This window comes from Rhamphochromis sp. 'chilingali' (genome assembly GCF_963969265.1).
Source record: "Rhamphochromis sp. 'chilingali' genome assembly, chromosome: 10".
Classification (NCBI taxonomy): domain Eukaryota; kingdom Metazoa; phylum Chordata; class Actinopteri; order Cichliformes; family Cichlidae; genus Rhamphochromis; species Rhamphochromis sp. 'chilingali'.
In genome coordinates, this window is record NC_137937.1 from 11,695,195 (window position 1) to 11,722,461 (window position 27,267).

The following is a 27,267-nucleotide window of genomic DNA, read 5'->3' on the forward strand; positions in this document are numbered from 1 at the left end:
TGCCCCGGGAATTCTCGCATGTTATCGCAATAACAGCGTATGTCCCCCCCTCGGCCAACGCGGATGCAGCCTGTGACACTCTCCACTCAGTGGTCAGCAGACTGCAAACACAATCTCCGAGAGCCCTTCTCATAATATCAGGGGACTTCAATCATGCCTCTTTGGACTCCACACTGCCCACCTTCACCCAGTATGTGACCTGCTCAACCAGAGACAATAAAACACTGGACTTACTGTATGCCAATGCTGAAGAGGCATACAGTTCATCACCTCTCCCTCCACTGGGCAAATCTGACCACAACCTGGTGCACCTTGTCCCTGTGTATGAGCCCTTAGTGCGCAGGGTGCCACCAGCCACCCGCACAGTGCAGAGATGGTCAGAGGAGAGCGAGGAGGCTCTTAAGGACTGTTTTGAGTCGACTGTGTGGGAGGTGATCTGTGACGACCATGGAGAGGACATCGACAGCTTTACTACATGCATTACTGACTATATTAATTTCTGTGTGGATAACACCGTACCTACCAGGACTGTACGGTGTTTCTCCAACAACAAACCTTGGATTACCCCAGAAATTAAAGCTGTCCTCAAGCAGAAGAGGAGGGCCTTCAAATCCAAAGACAAAGAGGAGTTGAAAAGGGTGCAGAGAGAGTTGAGGGGACTGATAAGGAATGGGAAGGACAGCTACAGGCAGAAGATGGAGAACCAGCTTCAGCAAAACAACGTTGGTGAAGTCTGGAGAGGCCTCAGAACCATCTCAGGCCACAAACAGCAGAACTCTCTGCCTGGGAGGGATGTGAGGTGGGCAAATGAACTGAATCATTTCTTCAACAGATTTGATTCAACCATGAGACAGTCTACAACATCGGCTGCAGACTCACCCACCCCCACTGCTGCTGTTCCACCTCTGACACCTCAGACACTTCACACCTCCTCTATTCACCCTGCTCACTCCCCCCCACCCCCAACAACAGCATCCAATACACACTCAACACAAGGCTCCAGCCTGTCTCTCTCAACCACCCAGGTTAGGAGGGAACTGAGGAGGATTAATGGCAAGAAGGCAGCGGGCCCAGATGGCATCAGCTCGAGGGTCGTCAGGTCCTGCGCGGACCAACTGTGTGGGGTGATGGAGCACCTCTTCAACCTGAGCCTGAGGTTGGGAAGAGTCCCACAGCTCTGGAAAACCTCCTGTGTTGTACCAGTGCCAAAGACTTCACGCCCCAAGGACCTCAACAGCTACAGGCCGGTGGCTCTGACATCCCACCTGATGAAGACCCTGGAGCGGTTGGTCCTGGCTCAGCTTCGGCGCCTAACAAGCTCATCACTGGACCCACTTCAGTTTGCCTACCAGCCTGGCATTGGCGCGGATGATGCCGTCATTCACCTCCTACATCGTTCCCTCGCTCACCTGGAGACCGCTGGAAGCACTGTGAGAATCATGTTCTTTGATTTCTCCAGTGCCTTCAACACTATTCTTCCCTCGGTTCTGAAGGACAAGCTGGAGAACTCTGGAGTGGACCATCACCTCACTACCTGGATTTTGGACTACCTCACCGACCGACCACAGTATGTGAGGACTCAGGGCTGTGTGTCGGACAGGGTCGTCTGCAGTACGGGGGCCCCACAGGGAACGGTTCTGGCTCCGTTCCTCTTCACCATCTACACTGCAGACTTCTCCCACAATTCCACCCAGTGCTTCCTGCAGAAGTTCTCTGATGACTCTGCAATAGTCGGCCTCATCACTGATGGGGACGACAAGGAGTACAGAGGACTGACTCAAGACTTTGTGGACTGGTGCCAGCTGAACTACCTCCAGATCAACGCCAGTAAAACAAAGGAGCTGGTGGTAGACTTCCGCAGGCACAAGCATTCTCCACTGCAACCACTGAACATCCAGGGTATGGACATTGAGGCTGTGGACAGCTACAGGTACCTTGGTGTTCATCTGAACAACAGACTGGACTGGACTCATAACTCAGACGCCCTCTACAGGAAAGGGCAGAGCAGGCTGTACCTGCTGCGGAGACTCAGGTCGTTTGGGGTGGAGGGCCCACTCCTGAAGACCTTCTATGACTCTGTGGTGGCTTCTGCTATCTTTTATGGTGTGGTCTGCTGGGGCGGCAGCATCTCTGCTGGGGACAGGAAGAGACTGAACAGGGTGATCCGAAGGGCCAGCTCTGTTCTAGGATGCCCTCTGGACCCAGTGGAGGTGGTGAGTGACAGGAGAATGGCGGCTAAGCTGTCATCCCTGTTGGACAACGTCTCCCACCCCATGCAGCAGACTGTGACAGCACTGAGCAGCTCCTTCAGTGGGAGACTGCGGCACCCACGGTGTGGGACGGAGAGATTTCGCAGGTCTTTCCTCCCCACTGCTGTCAGACTCCACAACAAAGACTTTAACTGAACAAACACACACATCCACACATGTGAAATAACACTAAGTGCAATAATCTTTTCTGGCATCGTTGTATTTTTACTCAGTTGTATATAGCATTCGTATTCTATTTTTATCTTATTGTATATTTTTATTCTATTTTATTCTACTGTATATAGTATATTATTTTATTCTATTCTGTACAGCTGTGTACTGTATTTATTCTTATTGTATTCTAATTTTTGCGTCATAACTTTTGCACTGTCCACTTCCTGCTGTGACAAAACAAATTTCCCACGTGTGGGACTAATAAAGGTTATCTTATCTTATCTTATCTTATGAAGAGATCCAATATCTGATTTTAAAACTTTAAAATAAATGAGGATGTTGCACATGAAAGTTAAATTTCCTGTCTATAAAATTTCACTTGCTGAGCGCTCCTTGCCTCTAAAAATAACCTTTCTCCTTAATCTCCTGTCCTCTCTTTCTTACATTTTCCACCATTTATCTGTGTCACACATTAAATTTCTTTTCCTGGTAAATATAACGACTGTACATTTAGCTGACATACACATTTTGTGACAAATTGTACACATTTCCGGACATTTGTTAAATTCTTATTTAAATTGCATTTGAAATTTACATCTGCACCATGAACACATCACAGGTGTGAGGATAAAAAGTGTGTAATGATGGCATAAGCAGGCTGCGGGGTGTCTTATTTTCTTATTTTTGAACAAGTATCTCAGTGTGGAGATACTGGAAGCAATACCAGGCTCAGCACAGGAAAAATTAACTCATTCAGCAGTAATATGCCTTAACGTGCTTATCAAATTTAATTACACATGAACTGAAAGTGCCAGATCGCTGCTCCAGGAGGATTCTGGCCCTCTTTAACCCCCGATGATAACACATTTTTATCATAGCGCAAAGCCAAATATTTTCCAGGGACTTTCTTTCATAAAGTTCATAAAGTTCATAAAGTACGAAGATGTTGAGTTTTGATTGTTCTTAGCTTCTAATGATGGTTAAAGACCAAGGCAAGACCTTTTTCATATTTATCTGCTCTTTCAAAGGATAAAAGCCTACAAAACAGCCTATTTCTACATTTCAAGTATTCGTAGAAGTTTCTGGAAATGAGTCATGAGACAAAGTGCGGGAAAATCATTGGAAGCATAACTGCTATTTGGAGTAGTCTACTTTGTTTTAATTCACTGTGAATCTTTCTTGCATGAAATACCTCAAGGACACCTTTATCCAGCTCCCACCCACAGATCTGCTCTCTCCCTGTCTCACAATACTCAAGGTAATTTATATAATACATTGCAAAACCATTTATCATTTTTAAGAGGAGACAGGAACAAGGCAGTAACATCAAAGGGCTACAAGATGCTTCGTGGTAATAAAAGAACTTTGAGTCAGATTAGTATCCCCTGTCTTGCAATTTTAAAAGCAGTAGGAGAAGTAAACACGAGGCATTTTTATATGCAACCATAGCAGCTCAGGCACTGATGCTAATCTCTTTCAGGAATGTGAAAGTCAAGCAATTCAAGCTTTGTCAAGATTCTCACAGCTGGACTTCAGCTCAGTCTTTATTTTGATTTGAAATGACAGAATGACACTCATAGTATTCATGTACTTTTCTTTACATTTAAAATTGAAGCTTTTCTTCCTAAACAAGCATTTAACCAGATAAACACTGTACTCCACTGAAGCATCTAAAAACAGAAACAGGCAAATAAAAAACAGCCTACATTAGTAAACCATAAGAAACATATACAAAATTATGATCTTGAGTGGGCTTTTAATACAGTTAACTGCAAAGCGACTTTTATTATTTGCAAGATACCTTTAATAAAATGCTCTAAAAAAGAGCAGCACCACATCTTATTCAATTCATGGTTCAATTCAATTCACAAGGGGGCCTCTCTAACCAGTTCATCACCATTATGTTATAAAAATATGATAAAAATTGCAAAATGTTTAATGGAAAAAAATTCTTCTTCTTTCTTTTTCACTCCCAAAAGGATAAAGCCTCATTATTTCAAAGTGTCTTTCCTTGTTTCCATTAGGTTTACTTAAACAGGATTGTGTACACCACATGCAATGGGAGCAAGTGGAGTCAGGTTGGGCCCCTTTAGGGAGATCAGGCCTCCTCTACTGTCACTGCAAACCTTGCCCATTTCCACTGCTGCTTTTTGAAGTCTGTCAACCCTCTGGGGCTACCCACTGGTCTGGGCCCCCAAGCAATTGCCTGGTGGCAAGTGGCTCCTCTGGGTACAACACATCTTTGATAAAAGGTTTTTCTGTCAATAAGAAAACCATAAAAGGTAAGGCAGGGTTATATAAAGGGTAATAAAAAACATAAAAAGCTGTTTATCTATCTGTGTGTTTGTCTGTATGTGTGACTGGCAAGACAGTAGTTTATGTAAGGTCAGGCTGTCAGAAGAAAAATAAATAAATAAAAACACTGAGTAATGCTCTATGAAATTTCATAAGGATGATCTCCTTGCTGGTGAAAAAAACCATGATGGAAAAACTGTAGCTATCAACAATGTTTATCTCGTCTTTATACACATTTTCACACATTACTGCCATCCTAGACTAACACTGTCTGATTTTGTAAGAATGCAGATGTCCACGCAGCTGAATCAAACATTAAATGATCTTCAAACTCTTCAAACTGCCAGCTTCCGAATGCAAGTTTTTGTTATGCTCAACAGCACCCATGTATGAATAGCGTAGGTAATTTTTCAGTGAATTCACAGCACGCGAACGGGCATTATTTGCGCTGCCACCTGCACACTCTACCCAGGCGGCACACTAAACCAAACAGATTATTTCCAGCGGTGAAAAGTGTCGTGTGCTACAGATAAAAACTTTGGAATATTTCCCAGCTTGAGTCTTCCGACATCATCGTGTTCATCTGTGAAATGACTTATGTCAAGATAACATACTGTCTCACCTGTCCAGTCTCCAGGATGACCCACTGGATTTCATTAAGGATTGTCCAACAACCGTGAAAGTGTCAACGAATAATTGATGTCATGGGATGGGGGTTACTGAAGCCATATATCATCTGATCTCAACCAACTTCCCTTTTTTATTACAGTGCATAATGGGTTGTTAAGACTGGCTGCAGAAATGCTTACTGTATTTGTAATCGATATTCTTAAATACATTTAAAGATTAGGAGTCATTTTTAAATGACATATTACCACACTTTTTATGAATTAAGAAGTAGATACATTGTCCTTTTAGATAATCACTATGGTTCAGTTTTTTCCTACATCAGTTTTTTCTGCGACTCCTTAGGTAAATTGCCTACTCAGTCACAACATATATGTAAAGCAGCTGTTTATACTTCGAAATGCCATCCACGGTCTTTTTCTGCTGTGCCAGCATCCCTGAGACTGCCATTAAATGGAGCTGAGCTGCTGGAAATTATCTCCTCCTTCTGCTGATGAACTAATTGTACTCTTATTCTGTAATAACACCATTAAAATGTAATACACTTGGGATCATTACTTCACATTTGATATAGTTGGCTGTTGCAGGACAATGGAACAAAACAAGTGCTTCAGTTACAACAGTGTTTACGCTGCAGATGAAATCCACTTCTGAATTTAGGAAAACTGCCAGTGCTACGAGGGACTATAAAAGGAGCTGCGTTTTTCTTCCTTCATTGTTAAAAATTGTTCTCCATGGGCGCTCTAAATAATGAGATTAAATAAATGGAGAAAACTCAAGCATTTCACTGTAGACCTGCAGATAAGCATTAGTCTGGGGTTCCTGCAGGGGAAAAAAAGGCACACCCAGAAGTGAATGATACAGCGCTGTCATCTCAGGCTTTGATGAAAGATCTTTAATTTTCTTGTCTTCTGGGAATTCTCAGTGTCAGTGAAGCCCTCTTTTTAATTCCTGTTTTTTGATTCAACATTTCATCTGTTCAGCCCCAGAATAATGAAATGTTTCCCTTTTTATCTTAATTCAAATTTGCACTTATCAATTTAGCTTGTTCTGTATATATAACTGGCTATTTTGGCTAGCAGAGCCTATCATTGCACACCTACTCATCTCTCCAAGGACTTACGCTTATACAGCTAGAGACATGTAAATGTGTTAACGTGGCTAACTGGTAGCTATTCTGTAAAAGTTGAAAAATAAAAGAGAAACTCAGCAAAGTAACTGAGCAAACTTTATTTTCTTTCCAAAGCTGGCCAGATACCCTGCCATCAAGGGCATTCACTGACTTCCAAGGTCTTTGAACAAAGCTCAGCAAGACAAGACTACAGGGATTGTAGTTGTTATACAGTCCCGGAATTTTTATAGTGTCACTTTACCGACAATAGCAACAGGGAAGGGTCCTTGTCAACCCTAATGAATTCAGAAGTGAAAAGACTTTGGTTTTGACTTTACATAATTAGGCGAGATGCAATAACGCAGCAACCTTGTAGCAGTGCACCTGGATAACAAGTGATCAAACAACCCGAGCCCTCCATCCTCACTTAAAGGGCCTCAGCTGCGACAGCTCGCCGTTGAAACAGGCAGCTACCTTAAAGCTCAAACTAATTAACTCTTTCAGACATTGTTATGTACTCCCTCTTTGACACTTTGCAAGAGTGTGCGTGCTGATTAATGCGGTGCATCAACGTGGATCTATTTTGTGAGATTGGAACCCCATTCACATACGTAATGTTACTGTGAGGTAAGGTTTTCTAACATTTTGGATTTAAAGTGGATAGAATTACAGATTTTTAATAGAGCTCAGGTCAGCTATCCTGAGCATTCAGCAATTTATTCATTATCAGTTTTTCAATACTTTTTTAGTTGTCTAAATCTTTATATATTTGTTTCAACTATTTATCTAGGGATTCTATTAATTTGACTATTTCACTAATTTATCCATTATCTTTGCTGGGATTTTTTTGCTTTGTTTTTTTACTAAATCATCTAGAGCCAAATATTTGTTCTTTAAAGCTTAGTGTTTCAACATTAGGGTGGCTGTAGCTCAGGTGGCAGAGCAGGTCAGCCACTAATCAGAAGTCGGTGGTTCGATCCCAGGCTGCCTCCCGGCTGCATGCCAAATATCCTTGGGCAAGATACTAACCCCATGTTTGCCTACTGGTGGTGGTCAGAGGGCCCAGTGGCTCCAGTGTCCGGCAGCCTCGCCTCTGTCAGTGCGCCCCAGGGCAGCTGTGGCTACAATGTAGCTTGCTATCGCCAGTGTGTGAATGTGTGTGTGTGAATGACTGAATGTAGTGTAAAGCGCTTTGGGGTCCTTAAGGACTAGAAAAGCGCTATACAAATACAGGCCATTTAACATTAGCACATTTTATTTTGGGGGTGGGGGATACTCGTCTGTATTTTGTAAGGTTTAGCGCTGTGTGGCCCCTTAGATTAACAGATGTGCTGGTACAAACAGTTATGTTAAAAATAAAGTTTCTACAAGACTCTTACATCATTGTGGAGGAATTTTGGCCCACTCTTCTTTACTTAACTGGATTGAGATTTGCTGACATTTGTTTATGAACAACATTGCACGATGGACTCTGCAGGCCTAATTGAAAGACCTCGATTCTTTTCTTTTTTAGCTATTCTGCTGTAGATTTGCTGCTGTGCTTGGGATCATTGGCCTGTCACATGACTGGCTGACAGACAAATCACATTTCATATTTGACTCAAATATCTTTTGCATGCAGAGCAGTTCATGGTCAACCCAGTGACTGCAAGGTGCTCAGGTCCCAAGTCGTCACCCCTCCATCACCGTGCTTGACAGTTGGTATGAGGTGTTTTTGTTGATATGCTTCTGACAAATAATGTGCACAGACTGTCCGAGAAGTCTGTGTTACAGTTTTGTATTTTCTTAGTCAGTTTCTTGGTGCTAAGTAGTTGTCACAATCCTGGGTCATTTGACCCACCCAGCATTTTAAATTTTAATATATTTTGATGTTTATGGTTTATGTTGAAGTTCATTAGGTGATCTAAGTTCATTTTTATTATGCCTAGGTTGCCGTTATAGTTCATTGTTTGTTAGATTCCCTTCTGTCTTCAACCCCTGTGTTTAAGTCTCCCTCACCCTTCATGTGTTTCAAGTCTGCATGTCCTATGTTATCAAGCTTGTGGTGTTTCTGCGTCTCATTATGTGTCCTGTTTTATTTTGAAAAGGTCTGGTGTCCAATGTTCATTCCAGTCAGCTGTTTCCCCATGTGTTTCCACTTGCCCTGATCACCTCCTGTGTCCATTTAGTCTGTGTGTTTTCATTCGTTCCTCATCCGATCATCTGCTGTCCTGCCATGTCATGTTCACAGGTGTTCGTGCCACCTTGTCATGTTTAATGTTTTTCATGCCAGATCTTTATATTCGTGTTCAGAGTTTCTTATGTTTATCCTTAGTTCACCCAGTTTAGATTAGTTTTGCCTTTGCCCCTTGTTTGGCATGTTTAAAACCAGCCTTTAATAAACTGCTCGCTTTCAGTTAATATGAAGTTTGCTTCCACGCTTTGTTTGTCTGCACTTGGGTCCACCTCCTCACTCCACACAGTCTGCTTCAGCCAGACTGTGACAGTAGCAGGTTTCTGCGTCTGTGCATTTCAGCCAGAAAGGTTACAAATGCAGCTTGGTAAGCAGCTGGTAGTTTAGAAGGCTACCTTTAAGTTTAAATCTGGTCGCTTCTGGCTACTGAAAATCTAGATGGCAACAGCCAAAGAGGTAAAGTCACAAACCAATGGGTGATAGTGCTGTGGCAGCATACATGTTTTATGTACCGTCTGGTGAGTTTTAAAATTTTTCTAGTTAGATTAGAAGAACTTGCTCAGTATAGGTTAGATTTAAGTGATGCATAGCCTCTAAATCTGATGACAAAAGGAAGTCAGATTGTGCAGAAGAAAATAACTCCACAGCTCATTTGATTTATGACTGAATAAACAGTTTCCTAAAGAGTTTATGGTCTACTCGTTTCATACATATCAAATACTGTGTTGTGTTCATTTGGTAAAATTTGCTTCCATTTAGAATAAAATCAAGAATAAAAGAAGGTTGTTTTTTTTTTTTTTAAACTGTGACTGGCAACATATAGCCACTACAGTATGAGTGTGCAGTGTCCATCTGTTTCTCAGTCAGTTCCAGCCTCACACTATACATCACATCTGGTTTCAATAAACTAAGACGGCAACAGACAAACTGTCGAAGCTTTAGAACAGGACTTCACAACCCACTGAGTGATGTTTCATGTACAGTCTGTGGATTTTGGCCTCAAGGGTATTTGTTCTGGAGCAAAATACCCCTTTTCAATAATTAGTGCTTCAAACAAAGTTAAGTGCTCTGCTCAGAGCTGTCTGTCGCTTGTGTATGTTCAAGTAATGTTGCAGCAAATCCCGAGGCTACTTGGAGTAATTGCAGCTCAAAATGTATAAATTTGCATGATTAATTTTAAAGAACATCTTTCTCTGAATTACTTTCTGCATACAATAAATAGAACGTTGCAAAGTTTTAAGGGACAAAACATAAAGACCCTTCTGATTCAAATATAATTTGGGTGCAATTTATTTAGAGGCCCTTATCAGTTAAATTATGCTGTTTTCTGTTTAGGGAATCCAGGTGCAATCACTGAAGGGGGTGGAAGTGAATCTGTTTCCTAATTTATTTATGTAAACTTGGCCTCCCTCCAGTTGCAGCAGATGATTTCATTTGTCTGAGCAGAGTGCCTGATATAATAGGATTACAATCTGGCTGTTGGAAAATTGTCTGTGGACCTCTATGTTTCTGAAGTTTTAAGCAAGTCTATTAGCCCACGATGGCATCCTCCTGTTTTTTTAAATTTTTTTAAAATTTTTTTAATTTATTCATCAGCTTTATCTGGCATTAAAGAACACAATAAATCATGCAAGTTAAGCTATTAGTATGAGTCACGGGCGAGTGTAAGGTCAGGGATGATCCTGATCAGCGCCTGCTGTTTGGAGCCGGCCAGTTGGCATAGGTCAGAAAAAAGCAGCTGACTGCTGTGTCAGGAAATTAGACTAATGAAGCTAATAAAACTGAAAACAGTACATTTGCAGGACCATAAGCCCAAGTGGCGACCTTAAAAACTTTTCTTATTATACACAGCCTCATTCACATTCTGCACAGTCAACTGACACGTAATCAATATCAAATACTAAATACTGGATGTGTAAGAAAGTAAAAACTACATTCACAATTTTTTCCTTTTTAAATCAGTTGAACTCTAGTGTAACTGATGCCTGCAAGCACAAAACATGCTGGATCTTTAGCATAAATAAAAACAGAGTTATGAAGGAGATATTAATCCTTTCTCTGAAGCTAAGAAGGGTCAGGCTTGGTTAGTACTTGCACTGGAGACCATCTGGGAATACCAAGTGTTCCAAGTGTATGCCCCATCTTGATTTAAAGACCTCATAGTATCATATCACCCCAATAGACCACTTCAGTCTCAGACCACTGGCTTACCTGCGGTAGGTAGGTTACTTAAAAGTAGATGAGGGGACAGAGCCTTCAGCTTTCAGGCCCTCTCCTGTGGAACCAGCCTTCAGTTTGGATTCAGGAGTCAGGAGTCAGGCACCATCTCTAATATTAAGATTAGGCTTAAAACTTTCCGTTTTGATCAAGCTTATAGTCAGGTCTTCTTCAAATCAGGTTGTTCTGCTGTAAGTTTCTTCCTGTAATAAGGGAGTTTTTCCTTCCCCTTGTCACTGAGCGCCTGACTGTCATCTGATTGTTGGTGTTTTTGTTTGTATTACTCTAGGGTCTTTATCTTACAATATAAAGTGCCTTCAGGCGACTGTTGTGATTTGATGTCTTATAAATAAAACTGAATTGAACTGCTGCTTTTAAAATGAATGCAAGGAGTGGCAATTGTTTGTTTAATTTTTAAAGCCTTTCACTTGCTGATAATTTAGGGCAATGTTTCCTCCTTCACGTTCTCTACCTCGATGTACAATATTAGCACCATTTCTTCTTGTTACTGTTCACCATTACCAGCGAAGCCAACTTGAAATTAGGTTCAGCAGAGAAAGCCTAATCAGAGGCACGAACTCGGGTCTCTGAGGCCTATTCAGATGAAGGGTTCTCTGGGGATATTTGGCAGCTCCAGGAGGTGAGATTAAGTGATCACCAGAGACACACCTACACAAGACATCACACACTACAGAATTACTATAAGCCTCGGTCGCTAAATATATCATGTTCAAATGCATTCAACTGTTTCAGACACTGGATTTTAGTATACTGTGCATAGTGTATTGCTGCCAGGATAAAAAGCAGAGTGTGGCATATTCTAATTTTATACAGCCCTCACTCCCCCTAACTCTGTAAGATTTATGTGGAACATTTGATTTATTTATTTATTTTGTACTGTATTTATTTAGTATTGTACTGCTCTGACTGCATCACTGGGGTAATCTGATGTTTAATGTGCTATGACTTATAATAACAATTGCATTTTATTCTTAAAGATTTACTTGCTTTTTGCTGTTTGTCAAGAAATTCTTGTCTGGATGCTTATTCATCTTGATTTCATTTTCAAGCATTAAAAAAAGAAAGAAAGAAAAGAAAGTAAGCAATTCTAAATAGAGTGTTTCAGCTATTCTGCCTCCAGTGCACACAGCAAAGCAGAATGCCAAAGAATCCTTGAACAAATACTCAAGTCAAAGAGTATCTGGAAGGATCTGGCATATACCTTTATGTTAAAATTAAGTACTCCTGTCGTCATGTGTCACACTGCACAAGCTGTGCATGACTGAGTGCCCAGAGTTCCAGAGGAGACAGGGATCTGCATTTTATTCCCCAGGCTACCGTATCTGAAACACAAGCTCAAATGCTCGAGCAGGGTAAGACCCGAGGAACAACAAAGGTGAAAACATCCTGCGGGCACGAGATATGACACGATAGATAGAACGCAAACAGAAATGAGGTGCAAACAGAGAATACCAGCTTGTAAGCGCTCGTCTTTAAATAGACTAGAGGGCTTGTTTTCTATTTTCTGTTTTGATGCCATTTGAACAAACAACCCATCACGAAGGTTTGTGCTGCTTCATCGCAAGCACAGAGACAGATCCTGGATGACACGGCAAATCAATCCACCGGCGATTAGCGCCAGTGACGCAAAGAAGCTGCAATTTGTTCTTGGACTTTGGACCTGAACACCTACACACAGGCTAAGCATGGCTCCTCTCCCTCGCGTGGTGTTTCTAAGAGCCCACTGAGAGCTCCCAAGCACTACTTCATCTAGGAGGATGTCAAACATAATGTTGACAGTTAATGTGGTCATTTGGTGCATGGCTGGCAGTGATGGCTTTTCAATTAATACAGCCCAAATGGCAAAAATGCTCAATTAGCTTTAATGCATTCTGCTTTCTGATGAATGCCGTGCAAGCCGATGAGACGGAAATAATTCATCAGCCGCATTTTACCTTTAATGACTTAAAGTTGCGATGTTCAGCAGTGCTGGAAGAACTTTAAAAAAAAAAGAGAGGGAGAGAATTATGAGTCAACCTAAGCCTTGGACGCGATATTGACTGCTTTTTGAACCACTTATTGCCCCTCTCTGGGCAACACCAAGCTAGATTGAACAACATGTGGGCAAAGGCGGTTAAATGAAAAGTGGGACTCAAGCTGCTCACACACACACAAACTTCTAATACCCACACAGACAAGAGGAACAGATGTAAACATACTGGTAAATATCAAACACTGACAGCCTTCAGAAGCCATGTGAGACTGCGAGCCCCCAGAGTGTTAACTACAATTGGATGGCACATGTTGCTCGTGCTGTATGGAGTTGCTGCTATTCTTCGGTCTTTCATCATATCGGCGTTTAATGTGTGTGGAAAGCGCCACAAAGATTTTCGTTTGAGAATATCACAAGCCACAGTTGTTTTGCTGTTGTGAACAGACTGACATGTTTTCCCTCTCTGAATATGAAATCCTCGGCCTTGGCCAAAACGCAGCAGCCAGGCAAGTGCGGTCCCTATAAGGCTCGAGCTGGGTAATCCTCAAACTGCTTTTGAGACCAGTCTGCACGTCTGCCAATCTTGAGTGGAGTTCGGCAGTGCTAACAGGATTGCTTTGGAAACACGATATTTATTTTAGCCCTCAAAAGCAGGACAGCTACACTTCATGTACTCCTGCTTCAGGGTGATGTATTGCAGATGCCGAGTTGACTCCCTTCTCTCCACCCCTCTCTAACATGTCTACCGAGTTCTTCTCGGAAGCAGAAATAATTCAATCAAATCAGAGAAACTCTCCTTCAGCGTTAGTTCCAGATGTTTGTCTGGATTCACACTGACAGTTTGTGTGTATGCGTGAATGCCTAGATGTGTGGATTTTGTGCGCCAGTCCATGAGACTTATCTGCCAGTGCAGTTGAGCAAAGGCAAACAGCAGGTGTGAGATTATGGTTTGCTCTTATTTTGAGGTGAGCAGATGTGGCGCTATTAAAGCCTTACCAGATACAAAAGCTGCTCTTTTGTATCTTTCATATCATCCATCATACATCGGACTCCTTCATGAAACCAGGCACCATGGGTGAGGGCTTTGGATAGTCTAACATGTAAGATGATATTTAAGGAATTTTTTTTATAAAGCATCTTAAAGCATATCTAAAGGAAAGAGCAATGTCTAATTTAAACAACAGTCCATTAGCAAATGTGCTTAAAAGCATTAAGTCACTGGTAGACAGCACATAGATGTGCAAGACTGAATAAACTTGAATCCTCCATTTTTTCTTTTTAAAGCTAATGCAGTGCTTTCAGTGCCTTCAAAGTAAGTACAAAAGTTGTTTAGGTGCAGTACTAACACTGACAGTTTTTATTAGATTTTCTGATGTCTAAAAGGGAGAGAACTATCCACTGGGAATTTTGTATTATGAATTTACTTACTTTGGGTTTTTTCCCCCTGTACAACAAGCTTTTATATAGCATCACAATAAAACTCAAGGTTTAAAATGTGAAGTGATATATAAAGCACTCTGCAAAGATCTCCAGTTGCACCCTGCTAGGAATTAATTGCAGAGATTTATTGAAACATGTGCAAATATACATGTAATTACAGTATTGGAGGTGAAAACAGAGTGTACACAGTTTTACAGAGCTTGCAAGTCAATATTTGGTATGACCACCTTCATTCTTCAGGACAGCCTGAACTCTCTTGGGCAGGAGTTCTTGTCATTTCTTTGAGTAGTCTTGAGGAGTAGTTCTCCAGGTTTTTTCGAGGACATTTCAAAGCTCTTCTTTGGATGTTGGCTGCCTTTTGTTCTGTTCTCTGTCAAGATGATCCCACACTGCCGATTCTTGATTGATAGTATTTCACTGTGTGTTTTTCTGTATAGGTATGCTTTTACAGCAATGACGGTGTTTTGGGGATCACTGTCATGATGAAAATCTAGTTCATAATTCCACCAATGTTGACAAGATCCCCAACACCATTCACTGAAATGCACTCCCAAACCATGACAGAGCCTCTACCTACCAGAGCCTGTTTTACATATTTATTTCAATTCAAATTAGATGGCGCCAAATCAGATTTTCCTCAAGATGCTTTATATTGTTAGGTAAGGACCATGCTAAATTACAAACAAGACCCCTACAATCAGTCGCCTCATTATGAGTAAGCCACAGTGGGAAAGAAAAACTTTTACAAATCTGTTAACAACTTTTAGCAGGCAAAAAAACCTCTCTGCTTTCTTTGTGCAGTATCTCTAAAATTAGAAATATCCTGTCTCAGAGTGACGCTGAAAAACTAGTTCATGCATTTATTACTTCTAGGCTGTAATTCATTAATATCAGGATGTCCAAAAAACTCCCTGAACAACCTTCAGTTAATTCAAAATGCTGCAGCAAGAGTGCTGACAGGGACTAGAAAGAGAGAGCAGATTTTTCCTATATTGGCTTCCCTTCATTGGCTTCCTGTTAAATCCAGAATTGAATTCAAAATCCTGCTTTTCACCCAGAAGATCTTGAATAATCGGGCCCCATCTTATCTTAATGACCTTATATCACCCCATTAGAGCACTTCGCTCTGGTACTTACTTGTTGTTCCTAGAGTATTTAAAAGTAGAATGGGAGGGAGAGTGCTTCAGTTTTCAGGCCCCTCTTCTATGGAACCAGCTTCCAGTTTGGATTCGGGAGACAGACACTATCTCTGCTTTTAAGATTAGGCTTAAAACTTTCTTTTCTGCTAAAGCATATAGTTAGGGCTGAATCAGGTGACCCTGAATCCTCCCTTAGTTATGGGTGTAGGTGTAGGCTGCTGGGGAGTGCCCCCCCATGATACATTGAGTATCTCTTCTTCAGTCACCTTTCTCACTCACTATGTGTTAATAGACCTCTCCGTACTGAATCATATTGTTTTTAATCTTTTATTCTGTCTTCCTTCTCTCACACCAACTGGTCGCAGTAGATGGCTGCCCCTCCCTGAGCCTGGTTCTGCCAGAGGGTTTCTTCCTGTTAAGGAGTTTTTCCTTCCCACTGTTGCCCAAGTGCTTGCTCATAGGGGGGTCATATGATTTGGGGTTTTTCTCTGTATGTATTATTGTAGGGTCAACCTTAGAATATAAAATGCCATGAGGTGCCTATTGTTGGGATTTGGGGCTGTTTAAATAAAACTGAATTGAATTGAACTGTTTTATTTCCCTCGGGATGAATAAAGTATTCTGATTCTGATTCTGATTCTGATTTATCTATCCATCCATCCATCCATGCACCTGATAGATATATTGATAGATTATAGATTAGATTATTATAGATTAGCTAATGTGCTTTTAATTGTTTGTCCACTTGTCATCTAGTTGAAATCTGCATTTAAAAATTGTAAATTGTAATTAAATCTTAATTATGAGATATTGTGCCAGACTTATTAAAAAGCTTCTCATTAATATGATATAGTATCTCAAAATAGAGTCTAATTTGTAATTATGAGGCAGTAAGTCATTATTATAAGATGCACACATAATTGTTGGAAGACAGAAAACTATAATTTTGAAATTTAGTGTATGCTTAATGTTATTTATGTTGTTAACTATGCAATAGTAACACTGATGAGACGCCAGGTCAGAATTATAAGAATCCAGTTATTATGACATATACTTCATTTTTTTAAATGGCGCCTACAGGCTTCCACATACGGCAAATATAGGTCCAATATTCACTTTGTCACTTTAGTCCTTAAGTCAGTGTGCGGCTCTTAGGTAGAAAATTCTCAATATGTTTCACCACCTGTTTCCTAACTTTGCCCATTAGGTCACATGTTAAAGTGTTTTGCAGAGCTTAGTGGGACTGCAGAGTCTTTATTCTCCTATGATTAAAGGAAACATTTCACTTTATTTCTTTCTCTAAAAATTTCTAATCCATATACATGCCTAACCTTTTATAAAACAAATGATAAAAAAGAATGCGTCTTGATGATTAAAAATTTAACTGAGTCATTATTTTCCACTTTCTGTTGTTAGAGATGCTGTTAATGTCATCATACCTTTGCAGCCGTAAGCTGCAGAAAAGGCTCATTGGTGCTCCGAGACTGATATTCTCTGTGCCGCACAGGCAAGGAGCAGCTCGCAGAAGTCTGTGCTCAATGTTCTGGTCATTAGTTCAAGACCATTGACTTGATAATCTCACCTGGGAAGGACAGGTAATGATTCCTATCGGTGCAATTATAGCTACCCCCACAAACAGCTATTCGTTGCTGTCATGTACATAACGGTTCAGTATCTCTGACCTCAGGAAGTAAGTGGTGATGCCCGACATCAGGCACAGACCTTTGTTAGGACTAAAAACAAACTGGCCACATAACATTGAATCATGTCATTTAAACTGATTGATTCAAACATGTATTTAAACAGCACTTATAGACACATTGTGTCCTGCTCTGTTTATTGTTTCTCATAACTGGGCTTACTGATCTTTTTAAATGTTACAACTTCTGTATTTCTGATTTCTGAACATTATAATAGGTCGGTTTGTGATGTTACAAAATCCATAAATGTAATTATGTTTTTATTCATTAGTGTAAATTCCCCTCTGTTCAGTGTCAAAGTATCTCATCATGACAACAAGAGTCTCATTTATATCCCATTGGCCACCTTATTAGGTACACCTGTTCAGCTGCTCATTAGTCCTAATATCTAATCAGCCAATCACATGGAAGCAACTCTGCCCATTTAGGCATTGAAGACAACCTGCTGAGGTTCAAACTGAGCATCAGAATGGGGAAGGAAGGTGATTTAAGTGACTCTGAATGTGGCATGGTTAATGGTGCCAGATGGGCTAGTCTGAGTATTTTAGAAACTGCTGGTGTACTTTCACAGAGGGACGTAAACAGACACGTACAGGCCTGCAGTACCAGAACTGAAAGTGCATTTTTGATGGTTTTTAAATGTTAGGAAATGTTTAACATGTAGATTTGGCAAGAAGCGCAACATATCAAAGGGAATTTATATTTTGTTCTTCTGATTTTTTTTCAAAGCCCATTTTTTCTATTGATTTATGTAAATGGACACAATTTTCATATTTTGTGTATCCCACATGGACAGAAATGGCTACAAACAGGTGTTAAAGTTGGCATGATCCAGCACTTTCAGTTATTGAGCAATTAAATCTGATAGTCTCTTGTCAAATGAGTACGATTTTTGTGTGTTGCAGCTTTCATGCCGTCACTGACATCTCACAGCCCACTTACACCTTCAGCACATCCTTTTCTCCCTTCTCTTTGTGATGTGTTCATAGTGCAGATCTAAATAAAGCTGCAGTCATAGTACTTAAGCATCTAGCTAGCACTACAGAAGAGGGAGAGGTTTTTTTTTTTCCACACAGTAGTTTATATTTAAGGTAGTGATGCTGATTAGATTCACTTACCTTTTAGACTTTTAGACACCTGCTTAGCTCTTGTTGAATTCAGCTTGCTAAATCCAGAAATAGCAGTGTATATTGAAGTAGCATCACAGGTCAGCTGATCACAGCCTGTACACAAAGAAAAATCTACTGGAGCTCAAAAAGCGACTTATTATATTACTTATCATTGTTTCCCCCAAACTGCACGAGACCTACTCCTTAAATATATTTACAATTATTTAAGCCAGAAATTTCTAAATTGGATTAATCCCCCCATAACTCCTGTTTCCACTGATTCAGTGCAATTGTGTAATTATGTGTAATTTAGCATATCTCGGCATTTTCTCCCTATTTCCCCTCAGCCACACTTACACTGAGACCATTTCTGATGAGGCTTTGGCAAACAGTAAATGGGCTAACTTAGGGTTCAGAGTCTCCCAGGTCCTGTGTCAGGTCTTTGCTGGGTTTCTTCCCTCCTATTTCTTAAGAACATGATTTTCAGATAGTGTTCACCTGCTGTACATAATTTTTAGGCCTGTCACTTCTTCTTTTGTCATCCACTTCTCCACCTGTCAGACTATTTTTCTATCCATGTTTTTGATGACCAGCTGCTAGAATCAACGTACCTAAAGATACAGTTTAAAATTGGTTTGTTGCTAAGTTGTCTGTTATGTGTAGGCACAATATCGGTTCATGCTTTGAGTCAGGTACTGTGCCTTTTTTATGCTTGAAGTAAGATTCAATTTTAAGTGGCTTAACAAAGAAAAAACATTCCTCGGAAAAAGCAGCCGATTTCCAGAATTATTTTTTAAAGACCATTTAGAAAAAAATACTGAAAAGTCTGGCTCGTTGAAGCAAAAAAAACAAAGCAAAGAAATTAGGGGTTGCTCAAGTCTTTTGAACAGTGTGGTACGTGTGAACACGCATAACAAAACTTACTGCTACCCTGCAAGTTACTTCACTTCTGAGCTTACCATACTTCTACTTTTTTTTGTTTGTTTTCCTCCCCAAAATACAATTACAAAGACATCCAGGATAGTACTGTGACATTTCACAGGTAAGTGCTGGTGTTTTTCTCAACCCACTGAAAGGTCACGTCTAGTGATAAAGGAAATCAGCACAGTGTAAGGCAATATTCTTGGATGAAATACATCAAAACAAACAGAAAAAAAGAAGAGGAGAAAAAGCAATCTGTTTTGCGACTTCTGGGAGAAAAAAAAAATTACATTTCTATGTGTGGCAGTTTAGCAACTGGTTGATTTACACTTAAACACATCTCCAAAACCCATCATAGTCCTAAAAATGCCTCGGTATCACATTAACACACAAACAAATATTTAATTTTGTTGAAGAATTCTCCTGGATACAACAAATGATATGGAACTTAACCTGTGACTTAAAATGTAACCTCCCTACCCTGCTAGACAAGGTGGCACACGCTTTTCCAACACGACTCAACCTTTAGAGTTTCAAAAATTGACTCTTGCTCACTTCAGTGCCCTACATTTCTCACCTTTCAAATGGAATGTTTCGGATTTGATTGATTTCCAACTTGATCTATCTTTGCACCTGCACTCAACCACCTCCATCAACTTGGCAGAAATGCAACTAGAGAGCTATTGATTTTTGTACCCCTGAAATCACTTAGAAGAGGATACTCACTTTGCTCTCACTGTACCAAAATAATTTTATCTCTCCAAAATGGTTTCCTATATTCGCAATTTCACCAACCCATTTAATTCAAGGGAACATTACTGCGAGAGGAAATTGAACATGGGCTTGCTGCGGCCAATTCAATGAAACCGTAAGATATAGAGGCTGCATTTACACTGTGTGAAGGTACTGTGCAACCCACTGAGATCAGTGACACATTTGAAGTATAGCTGGTATTACAGGTTTCACCAAGCATTCATAAAACAACTAAGTTTTAAGTGAGAACACTCCACAATTGTGTAAAAACACTAGCTCGAACCAAATACATCAGCTAAGACTTAGAAGTGTATTTTTGAAGGAAAGCAGTTGAATAATCAACATATTTGCTCTTTAATAGCCACTTTTGCAGCGACTTAAAAGAAAAAAAAAAGCCCTGCTCCTCCATGACACTCCATGAGTGTCATCCACAGCTCTGCTCTTTGTGTCAATGTCACCTTTCGTGTCACAGCTTCATGGAAAGCTGCCCGATGATGAGCTGCCAGGTATTAAGCATTTTTAATCTCACTTAATCTCCCCCGAGTTTCATCCAACCTTCCACTTTCAAGGAGTTAAAACTTTATGATTTGTGATTCACGTTTACGATTCCCCACTTTCCTTCCTTCTCTGTTCCCTCCTTGTCCCTAAGGTTACATCAAGTGTGCATTTTCCTTTATTTTATTTATGTCTGTTGTGGCATAGAAGTGCATGACCTTATCTAAAGCATTCTCATTTACTGAAATTTGCATCTCGTGCATCACGTCATCAACGTGGATCAGCAGTAATTTAGATTGAGAATAATCCCATCTTGAAGAAAAACGCAATAATCTGTTTTTTCATTACTGGCTGTTTTCTGTGATGCACTGTGGCCAAATTTGTCACCCTAAGGCTTGAACGCAGAACTGTAGTCACAGTAGCCAAACGCATAAACTGCACAGTCCAAACGGATTTAATTTTACAGAGCTACGTTTAGTCTACACTAGGCTGATCCTGTTATCCCCTGCAGTAAAACAGAGCTGTATATTCAAGGCCATGTGCAAAACACATGAAACATAAACACACTCAGCCCGACTGGGAAAACATAGGGCCCTTTAACCAGCTGAAGAGGGTGGCCTATGAAGTCTGTAAATCAAATCATTTGTTCATTTTCAGTCCAAATGGGCTGTAATTAAGTAAATGGATTCTAAAAGAAATGAAACTGTTCAGCAAACACAGACCGGAGCAGAGAGTGTGGCCTATTTTCTGCACAGCAATGCTGATTCTTCCTTTACTCTGCATCCGTCTTTCTCTTTATTCTGCTTTCCTTACTTCCAACCCCTATAACGTACACCCAGGGAGAGGCCACACAAGCCTGCGTGGCACCAGTTGGAGATTAATGTATATTGCCCATAGGTCAACTGAGTCTCGGATGCAATTGAGAAAGTGGATATGATGCTGGCAGGGAGGCACAGCTTGAAGCCGTTCTTTAGATGAGTGAAAAATGTCACAGAAAAGGTGACTTATTGCACACAGGTTATGACAGAAACATAGTGGAGATGGGTTTGCATGGTATCTGAATATAGGCTCCAAGTAATTCAAATTTCATTTTATTTTTACATTCGATGCTTGAGAAAATGGATAAAGGAACCGCGGGAAGCACAAATACATTTTCTTTCATATTTTTCAAATTAACTAAAGCATTTCCAATAAACAAACATAACCAAAATAGATTTCCATGTCTTGTTTGTGCCGCATAAAGTAGAGGGAAATTGGTCCAGTGTTCCTCTGCTCTGAAGTAAGGCAAGCTATTTGAATTCCTGCTGTGCATAATTATGATGGATGTGCATAGGTCTGGTTGGCGGTGGAGGCGGAGGCAGTGAATCTGTGCGTGTTTGAGGAGTAGTAGTTGTCCGTGTATCCTGGTAGCTGATGAGCTGTTACTCAGGGTAGACTGACAAGCGCAGAGAATGTGTGGGTGATCTCTGGAGCTGACAGGTGTGAGAGGTTCTGTGGTGTGTAGGAACATTTTAATAGATGATACAATGTAACAGGACTTGAGAAGGACTGACAGCCTTGATTTTCTTCCTCTGATAGCAAAGAATGCAGGTTTCCATTGTTTAAAAAGAGTTCATTTCATATTTCAAATAAGAAAATATGTAGTGTTACCCAGTATACGTTTTTTTAAGTGTATGCTTGTGAGAGGAACACATTGGTTTAACAGCCACCTGAGCAAACATAGTATTTCACAGTTACTGGGTTTGTTATGGACACACATTGGTAATCCTTGAGATTTTCTGACATCTTTGATGCTGATTCGTGCAGTGCAGTTCGCACATCCACAGTCTCTTCTTCAGGCACTACAAAAGGCTCATGCTGACAATACATATACATGCACACATAATTTTGATTTAATTCTGTGTTATTTTTAATTGATCGCAAGTCTAACCCAAAACCCAGGAACAAGCTGTTTTCAAAACCAAATCAGAACCATGTGCTGAGTCTAAACAGGTTTTGAATAATTGAGAAGTCGCAACTTTAAATTTATAAACTGTCCAGCGTAGAAAACAAACAGAATTATTAGCCCACCTCATAAAAAAATGAAAAAAAATCAAGTGCTGCTAAAAAGAGCAAGGAATTGTTAACACAGCTTTCCCAAAAAATCCTAGCTTTGTTTTGGATGCTTACATTATTTTACTTACACAGAAAAATAAATTTTTGTATAAAAAATGTTAACACAGCAAATTATTAGCACCCTTAATGTTGTGTTTTCTTTTTGCTGGACACTCTCTGAAGGTCTTTGGGCATGGATCTAGTTCTTCAGTTCACCCCACATATTTTCAATGAAAGTCTTCAATGGAAGCTTTGTGGAGGCCAGTCAGCAATGTTATAATGTAATGACAACACGATGAACCAGACTCAGTGTTGCTGCTGGCTGGTTTTTCTTTCGGTCTTCACATATCTTTTTTTCTTCATGGTTCCTTCCTCCTTGACAAGATTCCCAGTTTCCGATACACTGAAGCATCATCACATCTCTGCGTAATACTCCCACCACCATGTTTCACAGTGGGGACTGTGTTCTTTGGGTTGTACGCCTCTCCCAGTCTTTCTCCAAACACAAGCAGCACCTGTGTGGCCAGCTTGTCCTTAGCATACTTCAGTCTGACTTGCAGGCGTCTCTTCTGCAGAAGTGGTGTTTTTCTTGGTCTGCACCCTTGCAGTCCATTCCTGTGCAGAATTCTAGTGATCGTCTTCTTTGAGACTACAATTCCCAGCTTTGCTAAGTGAATCACCAGAGTCTTGGCAAGTTGCTCTGGGTCTTTAGACACATCTCTAACTAATTTTCTTCACAGAAATGCTTGAAATGCTTCCTACCTCTGCCACACTTGTTCTGTTCTGTGTGGCTCTCTTTCTTGATGATACTTCTCCCTCCCAGCATGACACTTGGAAATGCTGGGATAACTTTGTTACTTTGTTTGTTATCACAGTCCATTTCTTGCTTTGTGAGCATCAACAATTCTTCTTCAGTCTAAACAATTCAATCAGTCTAAACTGATTTCTTTTGTTTTGGGCATGATGCTTTCTCAAGTGACAGTTCAAACCTTTGTTGAAGCGTTTATATGGTGTGTAAATTGGACGGTAACCCTCAGTTTAACTTGATTATACAAGCTTTGAGCATTATAAAGTTAAAGTGCATCCTTGCACAGCACTGGTTTGTGCTATGTCTCAATAAAAAGTCTGTTTTTAGGGGGCTGATAATACTGATCCTGGTAAAAATTAATAATAATAAAAATAATTATTATAATTCTGTTATTGTATGAATAGAAATAATATATCCAAACTAGTATATTTGGAAATGCTATGTTGAATGCTATGTCCCTTGCTCTGTTAACAAATCATTTCACACGGGGCTAAAAATGTTGCCCTAATCTGTAAATAAGTAAAAAGTGCCAGAATTTGGGACATTGTCCCAAAATTGAAATAAATGGAAGCAATAAAGGAGCTTCACAAAGTCGCTGGAAACAAGAAATCTTATTTGTAGTTATTCACTATAAAGTCCAGTGTTCAAATGCCCAACTTTAGAGCAGATATAAACATGTTTACTGCCTTATATCAGGGAGACCTGATCCGTTTGAACTGCATCACAGCTTAAAGTTATGACTTATTAAGGGTGTGGCCACTTTGAGTGTCAAGCCGGTGCTGATGAAGGTGGCTGTAGCTGCCAGCTGTCTGTTACCTGTCACCTCAGCTAATTTGAGTCACTAACTTGGAACTCAGACACACAAGATTACTTGCTATGTGGTAATTGTATCCATCCAGGCCGTCCAAGAAGTCTATACTTTTTTTATTTTAGTGAAATTCTATAAAATAGTTCTTATATGTAGACACTAATTAGCAGGTTCTGTAGTGAGAGTAGGGAGCAGGTGGAGTGAGCCTGGAGAGGTGGAGGTTTGCTCAGGAGAGAAGAGGAATGAGGTCAGTAGAAGCCAGACAGAATACAAGTGTGTGAATGAGAAGGGGGCAGGCATAACTGTGATGCTGCAAGTAGTAAGGGTTATGAAAGTGGATGAGTTTAAATACCTGGGGTCAACCATCCAAATCAACAGACAGTGCACAAGAGAGGTGAAAAAGAGAGTGCAAGTAAGGTGGAGACTAGTGTAGGGCAGCAGCAAGAGTGAAAGGGATTCTTTACATAGTAAAGATAGTGGAGGGATAGTGCATGTATTGGGCAAAGGATGCTGAAGATGGAAGACTACAGAGAAGACTGATTGAATGTAGTGAGGGAGAGTAGGAGTAGTTGGTTTGACAGAGAAAGCTGGAGATTAGTTAGATAGTGGCAGATGATCCACTGTGGCGACCCCTAAAGGGGGCAGTTGAAACAAGAAGAAGAGACACTAATTAGCAGGTATGTGTCATCTATGAATACATCTTGCTCACCAAGTTAGCCGATAACTTTGCAATCCACCCCCTCCTCCTAGATGATCCCTTCTGGCACCAAGTAAACACCATGGCGATGGCCAAAATGCCAGACTCGAAGTTACTTCACCCACTTTTGTTAAGGAAATAATTAGAAAGCACAGTGAATAAAAATCCTATAAATTTATGCTGTCTTTCTAAAGTTCCAGTTTGACATCAATCAATGCATGCAATGCACTATTTTCTGTTCATGTGAAATGAGCACGTTGATATTTTTTGTAAGCCAGCTACATAAACAGTCGACTAGCCGCGGTGTGGTAGCTGTGCTGTGTACACTGTACACAAAAACCATGCACTATAGAACTAGGACACACTGACAGCATCCATATTTTCTGCATTTTACACACAGCAGCACAGAAACCTGTCAAGTAAAACGAACATGTTCTCTCCCTCCTTCTCACTAGAGAAGACCAACATATGGCTCCACCATAATTCTTCTCACCACGTTGTTATAAAGCACTTTTTTTTCAATTAAATGATACAGTCGTTTTATTAAAAAATAGATCATTAAATTTGCTTTTGTTAACTAAATCAATATCTTGCAATTAAAAAGTCAAATTAAAAGTGTTAGCTGATGCATTGACATCCTCTGTAATTTAACAGCTGTTACAGAAATACAAACACTATTTCATGTCCTGCTTTAAAAAAATTGTTCCCAAGTAAAAGTGTGTATTGTTAGTAAAATGTACTAATTGTACAATAATCTGCATGTGTGGTGGATATACTACAATATGTATTATGTAGTTTTTCTCTACCAGTGCATACTGGTGCTATAATAGTGCAAGTGAATAGTGGAGTGCACAAATGCAACATTTCCCTCTGTGTTGTAGTGAAATAGAAAAAAAGAACCTTACACTTTACTTACACATACACTGATTGCAACACCTAAAAAGAATTAGACAATATCAATAATAATGATCATCTCATTATGACATGTACCACCTGCCTAAAGATTGATGCACACTGACGCCCCCTCATGTCCCTCCCCTGTGGCAACAATACTCTCCCAAGGCAGTTGCCTCCGCCGGCAGGACAATATGGCCCACTATACTGCAAAAAAATAAAAATAAATAAAAACAACTGCTCAGTAGCAGACACCCCAGGACAGCTGCAGCTTTCTTCTGGTAGCATCAGGAGAACCTGTGTTATATGAAACGATTACTTACAGAAAACAGACGACATGTAAGATTTAATAGGCTGTCTTTGTGAAAATGTGAAATTTTCCCAGACATTTGTCAGATAATTTACATCTTCTGTTTGTGTGTGTGAGTGTCTGACAGGGAGAGAGAGAGAGAGAGAGAGAGAGACAAAGAATCTCCTATATAGTCTACAGTAGGCACATGTGACAGGAATAACGGTTAAAAAGAACCATTCTTATGACACTTCCTGTCCCTTTATCATTTTTTTTTATCTCTTTCAACTGACAAGAAACTCTTTAAGCCCTCTATGTACGGTCATGCAGAATCAAAAGTGTCTGGGCTCCTGTGTCGTGGAGAGGGGTGGGGCAGCTAGTGTGTATGTGTGAGGGATCTTTCTTGGCTGCTCTTGATGCAATTTATCATTTTGTGGCACCGATGCACCAGTCAACAGTCTCCAGCTCCCCTGTAATATGGGGGATATTTGTGGCTGCTCCGAGGCAAACAATTTAATAAATCAGTTCATTGCAGTACACACAATGCCCCTGGGCTTTACAAGCAAACAACATGCTCCGGCATCTAAAGACGGATGAGAAAACAACGTTTAAACAGTCTCTCTTTAAGGGGAGCTAATTTCTACTCAGCGATGCAACATTCGTGTTCTCGGGACGGCGCTGAAGACAAACCAATAGCTGGAACGGCCGGACTTAACAGCAATTAAAAGAATAATCTACAGCCGCGCTGGCTCGTTGGCAGTTCTTTTTTATATATCCAGGCGGTTTTAGATTAATTGTGCAGCTCTCTTCAACATAATAGTTGGAAAATGTGTTGTTAGCTTGTTGAATACACAAAGACATGGTTCTGGTTTCAAAGGGACAAAAGCTTAAATACAGAACAGCTTAAAACAATGCTGATCGCAGACACTTTCTGATGGATTTCCCTCCTGTCAGGTGGAAGAGATAAGTCATGAGTGAAATCCTGCCTGGTTACAAAGGCCTTCCAGTGCCAAATCTCATATGACCTAAAATTGTCAATACAGCTTTTACAGCAACAGATATTCCCTTTTACTTCTTCTTCTTCTTCCCTCCCTAATTGTGATTAAATGCACAAATTTTCGATTGAACGTGATCAGAAGAGAACCTTCCATAACTGTTCTTGAAGTTCCTGATTAGATCTGCCATGATAGATTCCCAGTCATGTGGAAAAATGGGAGGAAAACACCGGATTTTCCACAAGTCATGAATTGCCTTCTGCCAGTGAGATGTAAATCAGTGTAG

The 27,267-nt window shown here is 40.3% G+C and overlaps 1 protein-coding gene across 1 annotated transcript in view; it reads right to left on the bottom strand.

Moving 5' to 3' along the window:
• lrrc75ba (leucine rich repeat containing 75Ba) overlaps positions 1 to 26,567 on the bottom strand; it is a 79,827-nt gene extending 53,260 nt beyond the window's left edge. Inside the window, exon 1 of the mRNA XM_080893130.1 lies at positions 26,558 to 26,567. The gene's annotated coding sequence lies outside the window, so the exon portion shown is untranslated. The remainder of the gene's footprint in view (positions 1 to 26,557) is intronic.
• Between the last annotated feature and the right edge of the window lie 700 nt (positions 26,568 to 27,267).